The sequence below is a fragment of the Octopus sinensis genome, linkage group LG3, assembly GCF_006345805.1.
Source record: "Octopus sinensis linkage group LG3, ASM634580v1, whole genome shotgun sequence".
Lineage (NCBI taxonomy): Eukaryota > Metazoa > Mollusca > Cephalopoda > Octopoda > Octopodidae > Octopus > Octopus sinensis.
In genome coordinates, this window is record NC_042999.1 from 87,195,819 (window position 1) to 87,208,098 (window position 12,280).

The 12,280-nt window shown below is 35.2% G+C and overlaps 1 long non-coding RNA gene across 1 annotated transcript; it reads right to left on the reverse strand.

Moving 5' to 3' along the window:
* Positions 1-1,688: 1,688 nt before the first annotated feature.
* Positions 1,689-6,488, reverse strand: LOC118762765. The gene is made up of 3 exons (XR_004998515.1): positions 6,457-6,488; positions 4,652-4,659; positions 1,689-1,840 (listed from the first exon to the last, which is right to left on the reverse strand). It is a non-coding gene; the product is annotated as an uncharacterized LOC118762765 (long non-coding RNA).
* Positions 6,489-12,280: the final 5,792 nt, after the last annotated feature.

Sequence of the window (12,280 nt, forward strand, 5' to 3'; positions counted from 1 at the left end):
ATATACATACATACATACATATATATATATATAATATATATATATATATATATATATATATATATATATATACATACATATATATATATATGCACACACACACATATATATACATACATATATATATATACATGCACACACACACACACATATATATACGTACACACACACGCGCACACACGCACATACACACGCATATATGTGCATGCGAGTGTTGTGTGTCAGTATATAAATATATATGTGTGTGTATATAGATCTATATACTATATGTATATATACATATAGATTATATAAAAGATGGATTGGTGGTTGTTAGTCGCATCAAAGCATTTATAAAACAGTTACTCAGAAGCAAGTATAAATATAATTAAGCTTAATTGTCTCTATGATACGCCTTGTCAGTCTTTACCCATTATATGCATATACACACGCATACATACATACATACATACATACATACATACATACATACATACATACATACATATATGAAACCATCCCTTCATGAGGTTAACACAACCTCTAATTAAATTATATATGTATATCTATCTATTTATCTATCTATATCTGTATTTATATCTATATATATCTACACACACATACACATACACACACTCTCTCACACACACACATATACATACATGCATATATATATGTATATATTTATGTGTGTTACTTTATGAAAATTTGATTTCACACAATCACAAACACACTTACATACATATATATGATGTATAAAGCACACACATATATATATATATATATATATATATATATATATATATAAATAATAAATATTAGGGAATAAATCCAAATTTACAGGGAAAAAATCAGATTTAGGATTAAATCCAATTTTATAGTAAAATATTATAAAATATTATTAGAGACAAAACCACTATTTTGCAAAACAAACAAGGAAAATTTTAATAAATATATATATGTATATATGTGCATGTATGTATATATATACGTATGGAAGTGTGTATAGATATATGCATATATATATATACATCATTATCATCATCATCATCATCGTTTAACATCCACTTTCCATGCTAGCATGAGTTGGACGATTTGACTGAGGACTGGCGAACCAGATGGCTGCACCAAACTCCAGTCTTATCTGGCAGAGTTTCTACAGCTGAATGACCTTCCTAACACCAACCACTCCGAGAGTGTAGTGGGTGCTTTTATGTACCACTGGCAATATATATATATATATATACATATATAATATAAATAGCACATATATATATATGTGTATATACATACATATATGTACATACTTACATATATATATATATATATATATATATATATAATATATATATATATATAAATAAATAAATAAATGGAGTTGAACGAAGATGTTAACAAAATTCCTTTACTTTCAACATATGTTTCGAAGACAACATGGTTTTATTCCAAAGGAATAAACGGTGCAAGATGCAGTCTTCTCATCAGGAAAGGAAGGGAGCCTCTCTCAATTATTGTTTTGTTTACCATGTAGGCAGTCATCACAATTATTGTTTTGTCTTGTTGTTGAGAGAGGCTCCCTTTCTTTCCTGATGAGAAGATTGCATCTTGCACCGTTTATTCCTTTGGAATAAAACCATGTTCTCTTCGAAACATATGTCGAGAGTAAAGGAATTTTGTTAACATCTTCGTTCAACTCCATTTATTTATTTATTCATATATAACACACAAATTTCTGCACATGAACCCGGAGTTTCTACCCTTGGATAGGCCGCTTCAAACGTGTTTTATGACGTGAATTTGCTACCCTGGTATCGGTTCATCGAATTTTCCATGTTGATGGTAAACATAGGATAAGTCATTCCTCTATCGAAATATATACATATATATATGCATATATGGGTACAGGATGTCACAAAACATAAACAACATGAAATACAAAATATGAAACTATGGAATACGGACTTTTGTATGCGAACAACAAAAGAAACAAATGGAAAACAAGACAAGTAACATAAAGAACAACCCTTCATCAGTTGTCGGCTGTTTTTCTACTCCACATTTCATGCAATTCACGACAATTGCTCAAAATGTGGAGCAGAAAAACAGCCGACAACTGATGAAGGTTGTTCTTTATGTTTCTTGTCTTGTTTTCCATTTGTTTCTTTTGTTGTTTGCATACAAATGTTCATATTCCATGGTTTTGTATTTCATATTTCATGTTTTTTATATTTTGTGACATCCTGTACCCATATATGCATATATATATATATATATATATATACATTATTGGTGATATATATATATATATATAAGAGAACAAAGTGTATGTATGTTGCTATATATATATATATATAAATACAAAACATCCGGACAACTAGGTGATACAAAAAGGGACATCCAGATAGACAATACAAAAAAATAAGGACGGGGTCATTGAAAGCTTTCTATCCTCAGTCAAGAACCGGATCATCCTCGCAATTTCGGCTGATTAGTCTTGAGATTGCTCCAATCTGGCCAGACCCAAGGAAAAACTAAGCTAAGAGCATTAGATTCCTTGGAAGAAAGCATCAAAAACAAGGACGGAAAAACAGACAATGTTACACAAATATAAATACAATAAATACAATATAAAAACAATAAAAATAATAACAGGACATAACAACAGACCCAGAGAGAACGAGCAGTAGACTGCTCAGTCACGCTCCCTCTGGGTCTGACTGTTGTCCGTAGAACATTGATATTCTTCCCTGTGTTTGTGAAACTTTTGTATCTCTGCCATAAGGCTTCATTTCCCCACGTGCCAGCTTAATTCAATTTGAAAGACTTGAAAGCCTAGGAATAATCAAGATGGATCACTCAGACTGGGAAGCACCTACAGTCTACGTAAAAAAGAAAAATAGCAAGTTAAGAGTTTGTGCAAAATTTTCAACAGGTTTGAATGATTGCACATAGCTACCCATTGCCGTGCCCTTAGGAAGTGATTGAAAAGTTTGAATGGAGGGAAATTCTTCTTAAAACTAGACCTCTTGGAGGCATATCTACAAATCCAAGTAGAAGAAGAATGCTCACATTTATTAACCATCAATACACACCATGACTTATTTAAATTTAAGCATCTTCACTTTGGTGTGAAAGTGTCTTCTTCCATATTTCAGCAAATAATAGTTACAATACTGGGTGACTGTGATTTTGCTATCACCTATTTAGACGATATTCTAATAAAAAATGAATCATGTGAACAACATGTAAAGCACTTTAGAAGGGTATTTGAGAAGATAAGAGAAAATAGTTTCAAGTTAACGGAAGAAAAATGCGAGTCCTTTATGAAAAAAATTAAATACTTGAGCCAGATAATAGATAAAAATGGATGGAAACCCATCTAGAACAACTGTGATAAAAAATGTGCCAACACCAAATAATGTAACCATGCTAGAAGCATTCTTGGGTTTAGTAAATTATTATCAAATTTACATTCCCAATATACATAATGTAAGGGTCCTGCTCAATGATCTGTTAAAGAAAAATACAAAATGGTGTTGGACTGATGTCAGAAGGCATTTGATGAGTTAAAAAGCATTTTAACATCAGACTTATTGTTAACGCATTTTGATCCAAAGATGGATATTATATTGGTTACAGATGTGAGTGACTATGGTGCAGAAGCCATACTTCTGCACAAATATGATATTGGTAAATTGTCTATAGCCCATGCATCACAATCGTTATTACCAGCTGAAAGGAACTATAGTCAGATAGAAAAGGAAGTCTTAGCAATCATATTTGGTATGAAAAAGTTCCATAGATTTAATCATGGAAGAAGTTTCTATCTACAAATGGATCGTTGCCTATTACTGTCAATATACGGTTGTAAAAATGGAATACCAATACACACAGAAAATAGACTACAGCAATGGGGCACTACATTATTGAATTATGACTACAAAATGGAATATTTACCGCCAAAAGACCTAGGGCATGTGGATGGTTTGTACAGACTTGCACCGAAACACTGCAAGCTGTTCAAAGATATGGTAATTGTAGCTTCAAGAGCAGAAGGAGAAATAAAAAATGTAATGGGGAATGTGGTACACAAATTACTAGTAACCCTACAAGACATAAAGTGAAATGCAGTAAAGGACAAATTCGTAACAGAAGCGAAAAGAACACTGTGGTCAGGAAAAGTAAATTGGAATAGGATTGGTGCGAAACAAAACCAAGGCACGAACCTATACTCAATTTGTGATGGCATACTGATGTATGCACAAAGAGTAGTGATATCTGAAATACTACAAAAGAAAACGTTGAGGGAATTTCATGTTGGACATTTTGGTTAATACATATAGCTATGTATTAACATAGCTACATGTATTGATCAAAAATGGATAGAGAAATCAAAAATTTAGTGAAAGGCTGAAAAGGATGTTGGCCGTAGAGTATTGGGCCTCATAGAGGCAATGTGGCCAATACCGGTGTTGCATAATTAGCACCTGTGCCAGTTGCACGTAAAAAGCACCTTTTGAGAATTGGGCCTCATGGAGGCAGTGAAAATGATTGAGACCTTTGGCAATATGTGCCATGCTTGAGTAGAAGACTCATGAAGACAAGTGAAATCATAGTCCTGACAGATACTGGTGTCATGCAACTGGCACCCATGCTGGTGGCATGTAAAAACACCCATCACTCTCTCAGGGTGACTGGTATTAGGAAGGGCATCCAGCCACTGAAACCATGCTAGATCAGACTGGAGTCTGGTGCAGTCCCTCAGCTTACCAGCCCTGGCCAAACCATTCAGCCCACGCCAGCATGGACAATGGACATTCAATGATGATGACGATACATACATACATACATACATACATACATACATACATACATATATACATACATACATATATACATACATACATATATATATATATATATATATATATATATATATATATATATATATATATATATATATATATTATATATATAAATAAATGAAAGAATGGAGTCGAACGACGATTTAACAAAATTCCTTTATTCTCAACATATGTTTCGAAGACTGCATATTCTCAATTCCGAAGGAATAAAGGGTGCATTATGCTGCCTTCTCATCAGGAAAAACAAGGAACTTATGTCAGCATCATGACGAACAAAAACTTTTAGATGACTGCCCACACGGAGTCCATAGTGATAATATATATATATGATTGTATTTGGTGCATGAGAGTCAGAGAATTTTTTTTTCAGTTTCTTTTCCTTTTTTAGGATGATCTTGATAAAAGGTAGAATAAACAAATCGCTTGGAGGACTCACACAGGGACTTATTCAAAGTGGTAATGGCTTGTGTGGGATCATTCACACTCTTTTGATATCGCTGATAGTAACACCTGGTGCAACTATGTTATGAGACTTATGAACAGCTGACCTCAAATGGATGGTCATTGACTCTCAGAAGTTCCTCTGCCCTTTGACGAGTCTTGTTTTTCCTCCTACAGGATAATTGCCCTCCTCACCAAGGTGGGGTTGCTGTTTTAGTTGCCAATGACCTGACCTTGTGACAGATTGGATTGGTTTATGTGTTACAAGTAGCCCTCAAAGAGTGAAGCTTGCTTCCTAACCACATAGTTCTGGGTTCAGTTTCACTATATGGCACTTTGGGTAAGTGTCTTCTACTGTAGCTTCAAGCACTGACCAAAGCCTTGTGAGTGGATTTGGTAGACAAAATCTGAAAGAAGCTCATCATATATATATATATATATATATATATATATATATATATATACATACATAAATATATATAAATATGTATGTATATGTATATCTCTATGTGTGTGTGTGTCATTGTGCCTGAGTTTGTCCCCCACCACCACTTGACAACCAGTGCTGGTGTATTTACGTCCTTGTAACTTAGCAGTTTGGCAAAAAGAGACCAATAGAATAATTACTATGCTTAAAAAAATGTCCTGGGATCAATTTGCTCAACTAAAATCCCTCAAGGCAGTGCCCCAGCATGGCCTCAGTAAAAGATAAAAGATTGATATATATATATAGTGAATCCAAAGAAAGAACAAACATGAAAAAACAGTAATGCAAGGACGTGGTACAAGTACTGCATTATCAGACGCTCAGGAAAGGACAGAAAGAGGATTTTACGTTTTGAGCAAAGCTTTTCTTCAGAAATAGAGGAAAGTCCAAAGGAAGGAAAGATGGAGGACAAATTGTAATGACTCCGAACTGGTATAATCCGAATGAACAGGAACAGTAATCCGATGGTAGAAGAATTCCATGAATTAAGTACTCCAAAGTCAGTCAGAAGGCCAGGATCCATGTGAGTGTGCAGTATATAGTTTAATGCAAACAAAGAACATATATGTATATATATATATATATATATATATATATATATATATATATATATATATATATATATGTATATGTATATATGTATATATATATATTATATATATATACATGTATATATATATATACATATATATATATATATATATATATTATATATATATATATATATATATATATATATATAGATAGATAGATAGATAGATAGATAGATAGATAGATAGATAGATAGATAGATTTATAAAATACAAAAATTGGGACAAGAATGCAAAACATCTGGACAGACGATATAAAGAAAACAAGGATCAGTCATTCGGAGTTTTCTTTCCTCAGTCAAGTTCAAAATTTTCTTTGCAATTTTGGCTGGTTATACTCGAGATTGCTCCAATCTGGCCAACCCCAAGGAAAATCTAAGCTAAGAGCACTAAATTCCTTGGAAGAAAGCAGCGAATGTATATGAAAACAAGGATGGAAAAAAATGGAGAAATGGTACACAAATACAAATAACAGGACATTAACAACGGGTGTCTTTCGGCTACACACAACAGACATCTTTCAGGTTTTGTCAACTAATTCCACTCACAAAGCTTTGATAAGCCTGGAGCTATAGAAGACATGAAGACTTTTGCCGCACATGCTGCTCAGTGGGACTGAATCCCAGACCACATAACTGGAAATTTAAAAAATTTCTTACATAATTTCACATTACATTTGATGTTAATTTCAATTTTTGGCACAAGGCCAGTAATTTTGGGGGAAGGGAATAAATCGATCACATCGACTCCAATGCTCAACTGGTACTTATTTTATTAACTCCAAAAAGTAAAAAGGCAAAGTCAATCTTGGCGGAATATGAACTCAGACCGTAAAGACAGACGAAATGCCACTAAGCATTTTGCCCAGCACAGTAGTGATTCTGCCAGTGTGTCACTATACATTACAAATGATATTACCAATATAAAGAACTGGTGTAACCTCACTTTTAATACTTTAGTTAGAACTTGTATGACAAGTAACCAGCTACTAAACATATAACTTCTAGAATTGTCACACATGATTCACAACTCTGTTGTTTTCAGCATTTTCTGATTCTCATGTAGAAAAGTCTAATCTCAGCATTCTGAACTACCAGAACCACTTATTCATTTCCTGTCAGTTCAGATTCCTGGACAACCAAATTGCTAATTTTTTTTCTTTTTTTTTATGCTTCTTACTTGTTCTGGTGTAAGGTAAGTGGGTCACGGAAAGATATTTTTAAAGTTAACTGTTATAGTGGAAAATGTTTTCTTTCTCTTTTATATATGTATTTATATATGTATGTATGAGGTGATGCTGAAAAGTTCCTAGCTTTGGGTAAAAGAAAATACAAGATGATCAGTTAGTTATTGTTTTATTCAACATATTCCCCTCTCAGATTCACACAGTTATTGCAGCAGTCCCTCAGTTTTTCTAAGCCCTGTAAAAGAACTCAGAAGGATGGGTCTCCAACTAGGAACTTTTGAGATATACTTAAAGCCAAGAACTTTTCAGTACACCCTGTATATATATACATATATATGTATGTATGTCATTATTCAGTTTATTTCAAGATTTTTTGCCAATAGAGAAAGAACTGATTTCTAACCTATATCTAAGTTCCTTCATTGGAATTTCAATGTATTTTTGTTTGTATGTATGTTTTATGTTTATGTTCTCATGCATATAGTTGCGTAACTAGACATGCTCATATATATTTAAATGATAAACTTCTGGCAAGTTTTACAGATTTTTACAGTTCCAGTGAGGGATTGGATCTGTAGTCTTTGAATTAGCTTTCTCCTTTCTGGTTTTGAAAAGCCTAATTTCTTAAGATTGGTATTTAGGCAATGTGTTACATATCCCAGGGTCCCAAATGTATGTATGTATGTACGTATGTTGGGGCATCCTTCTAGGAGAAGGTAACTCAGGTAACTGGGATAACTCCGACATAAAACCTGTGGCTCAGTGGTTACCGATGATGTTGACTTGTTCTTCTTTTCGGATAATGGCTGCTGTTGCTTAGTGAGTGGGATTGACTCAATGCGCAGCCTTTCCTCACTTTAAAGAAAAATCTTCTTGCACAGGCATTGCATGATAACAACAGTGATTAAGCTTCGTGCAATGGCCATACTCGATAACAAGGGGGCAGCCACCATGTATGTATGCATGAATGTATGCATGTTTATCCGTGTGTGTGTGTGTGCGTGTATGAGATTGTGTGTGTGTGTATGATTGATGATTGTGTGTATGTATGTGTGTGTGATTTGTGTTAGTGTGTGCATGTATGTATGTATATATAGGTATGTAAGTAAGTATGTATGAATATAAGAATGCGAGTACATATGAATGTATGAATGTATGTGTACACATGTTTAGGAATGTATGTTATTACATAATAATTATGTGTACTTCGCTGAAATCAGAATAGCAATCCAATTTTGCTTGAATTGATACTTCGTACTAGTGTTTATGCACACATACATACAGACATGCACACACACATACACACACACACACGCATGCATATATGATGATGATCATGATGATCATGATCATAATCCTTACAGTGATGATGGTGATAGTAACCATAACTGAGATATAATGTCATTACTTTTAACGACAATTATGTTTAATTACCATTATATCTTAATTGCTATTATATTTTCTAATTCTACTATATGCATATATTACATTATATAGGAAAATGCAGAAACACACACACACACATACACACACATACACACAAATACAACACATACACACACACATGCACATGCACACACACTCACATACATACACACACACATTCATTTGTTCATTTAAATTCTGATATTTCATGCTAGCATGGGTTAGATGAGGACTTACTTGAAACAGGATTTTATTGCTGGATTCCTGTCACCAACCCATGCATAACTTCAAGTAAGATATTTTTTTTTCCATAGTTTTTTGAAAGCAGAAAAAAATGTAACCCCACTCTCAACAAAGAATGCAAACACCATATCACCATTTTACTCAAAGTGTAACAAGCAAAGCTGCTGTATAGAAATGCTCATGTACATTTGTCTTCATGCATGCATGCACACACACACACACACACACACACACACACGCACACACATTTTTATAACCATACATATATACACCGGGCTTCCTACAGTTTCCATCTAGAAAATTTATTCACAAGGCTCAGGTTGTCTTAGACCTGTAGTGAAGGCATTTGCACAAGTTGCAATGCAACAGGACCAAAATAAACACCATATGACTGTGAGGCAAAGTTATTGATTACACAGCATTGCCTGTGACAATAGCCATGCTTAAACTTCCATTTATCAGTCCATTTATCCATCCATCCATCAATACATACATACGATTGATATATATATATATCAACACACACACAGGTGTGTCCATGTATTTTTGTATGTATTTTTTTTTTTTTTGGGAAAAAAAAATACATACAAAAATACATGGACACACCTGTGTGTGTGTTGATATATATATATATATATATATATATATATATATATATATATATATATAGATACATATGTGTGTGTGTGTGTATATATATATATATATATATATATATATATATATATATCATCATCATCGTTTAATGTCTCCTTTCCATACTGGCATATGTTGGACAGCCTGAGGACTGGCAAGGTTTCTACAACTGGATGCCCTTCCTAATACCAACCACTTCGAGAATGTAGTGGGTACTTTTTATGTGCCACTGGCACAAGGGCCAATCAGGTAGTACTGGCATCGACCATGCCTGAATGGTACATTTTACATACCACCAGCACTGGAGCCAGTCAGGCAACACTGACAATAACCATGCTCAAATGGTGCTTTTTACATGCCACTGGGCATGGAATCAATCAGGTGGTGCTGGCATCGACCACATTTGAATAGTGCCTTTACATGCCACCGGCACAGGTGCCAGTCAGGCAGTACTGGCATCAGCCATGACAATGATTTTACTTGACTCAACATGTCTTCTCAAGCACAGTTTATTGCCCAATGATTGAAGGGTACACTATAAATGGGCTGGTTATGCTACACTGTCATAGGCCATGGTTACAGTCCACTTGGCTTGTCAGGTCTTCTCAACCACAGCATGTCTTCAAAGGTCTCAGTTGCTTGTCATTGTCTCCCTAAGGCCCAACGTCTTGTTTGCACCCCACATCTGATGCTTCTTATGTCTCTCAGGGCACTTACACTCTGTGCATATTGACATTACACATTCAGTGAAGCATATGCAAATATACATATATCATCATCATCATCATCATCATCATCATCGTTTAACGTCCGTTTTCCATGCTAGCATGGGTTGGACGATTTGACTGAGGTCTGGCAAACCAGATGGCTGGACCAGACTCCAATCAGATCTGGCAGAGTTTCTACAGCTGGATGCCCTTCCTAATGCCAACCACTCTGAGAGTGTAGTGGGTGCTTTTATGTGCCACCAGCATGAGGGCCAGTTCAGTGGCACTGCAATGACCTCACTCGAATGCTTTTTCACGTGCCACCAGCACAAGTGCTAGAAAGGTGATGCAGGTAATGATCACGCTTGAATGGTGTTTTTAATGTGCCATCGACACAGAGGCCAGCTTGTTGCTCTGGCAACGATCTCACTCGTATGGTACTCTTAGCACTCCACTAGAACAGATGCCAGTCATCGAATTTGATTTCAATTTCGATTTTGATTTCACTTGCCTCAACAGGTCTTCGCAAGCAGAATTTAGTGTCCAATGAAGGAAAAGCATGCATAAGTGGACTGGTTACACTCCTGGCATAGGCCACAAGGTTATGGTCTCACTTGCACTTGCTGAGTCTTCTCAAGCACAGCATATTTCCAGAGGTCCTGGTCACTAGTCATTGCCTTGGTGAGGCCCAATGTTTGAAGGTCATGCTTCACCACCTCATCCCAGGTCTTCCTGGGTCTACCTCTTCAACAGGTTCCCTCAACTGCTAGGGTGTGGCACTTCTTCACACAGCTATCCACATCCATATACATATATATATATATATATACACACATCATCATCATCATCATTTAACATTCGCTTTCCCTGCTTGCATGGGTTGGACAGTTCAATGACTGGCAAGCCAGGTGGCTGCACCAGACTCCAATCAGATCTGGCAAAGTTTCTACAGCTGAATGCTCTTCCTAATACCAACCACTCCAAGAGTGTAATGGGTGTTGGTATGTGCCACCAGCACAGGAACCAGTCAGGTAGCACTAGCATCAACCATGCTCAAATCGTAATTTTTATGTGACACTGGCACAGAAAAGAAATAGTTCAACATCATGCAGTTATATAGATACATAAGATATATGTAGACTGAGGAAAGAGGAGGGAAGGGGGAGAAGTAGGATGGAATTTAGGTCCTTCCTAACCATAAATGTGCAGTGGTGTAGGTAATGACAGTCATGCAAAGAAGCATTGTGCCAAGATATGTGGTAGAAAGGGCTCAGTAGATGGAGCTATAAATCAACAGCTGCAAAAGGGTTTGCTCTGTGATAGACCATGTTATGGGGCAAAGGTGGATGCCTGTATACTCATATACATTCATATAGATTAAAGTAAAAATGTAAAACAAACCACTTGAAAAAGACATGTAATTTAGATAGAAAATATAGATATACAGTGTCTCTTACAGCTGTTTCTAGAATAACCAAGTATGTGAATCATCATATTGAGTAAGGAAACAACTGAGCACTCATGCTACATACCTATTATTTAAAGTCAGTTGTTGAAAACTCCTTATATATTCATACATACATAATAATTATCCCATCTTCACTGATGATTGTTGTCTCCTTGTGTTTCCACATTGTCAAAGGCATTTCTAACTTTCCATCCATGACCTCTCAAATAACTTTTCTGTCCCATTGCAGATCTGCATGATTTCAAACATAGGT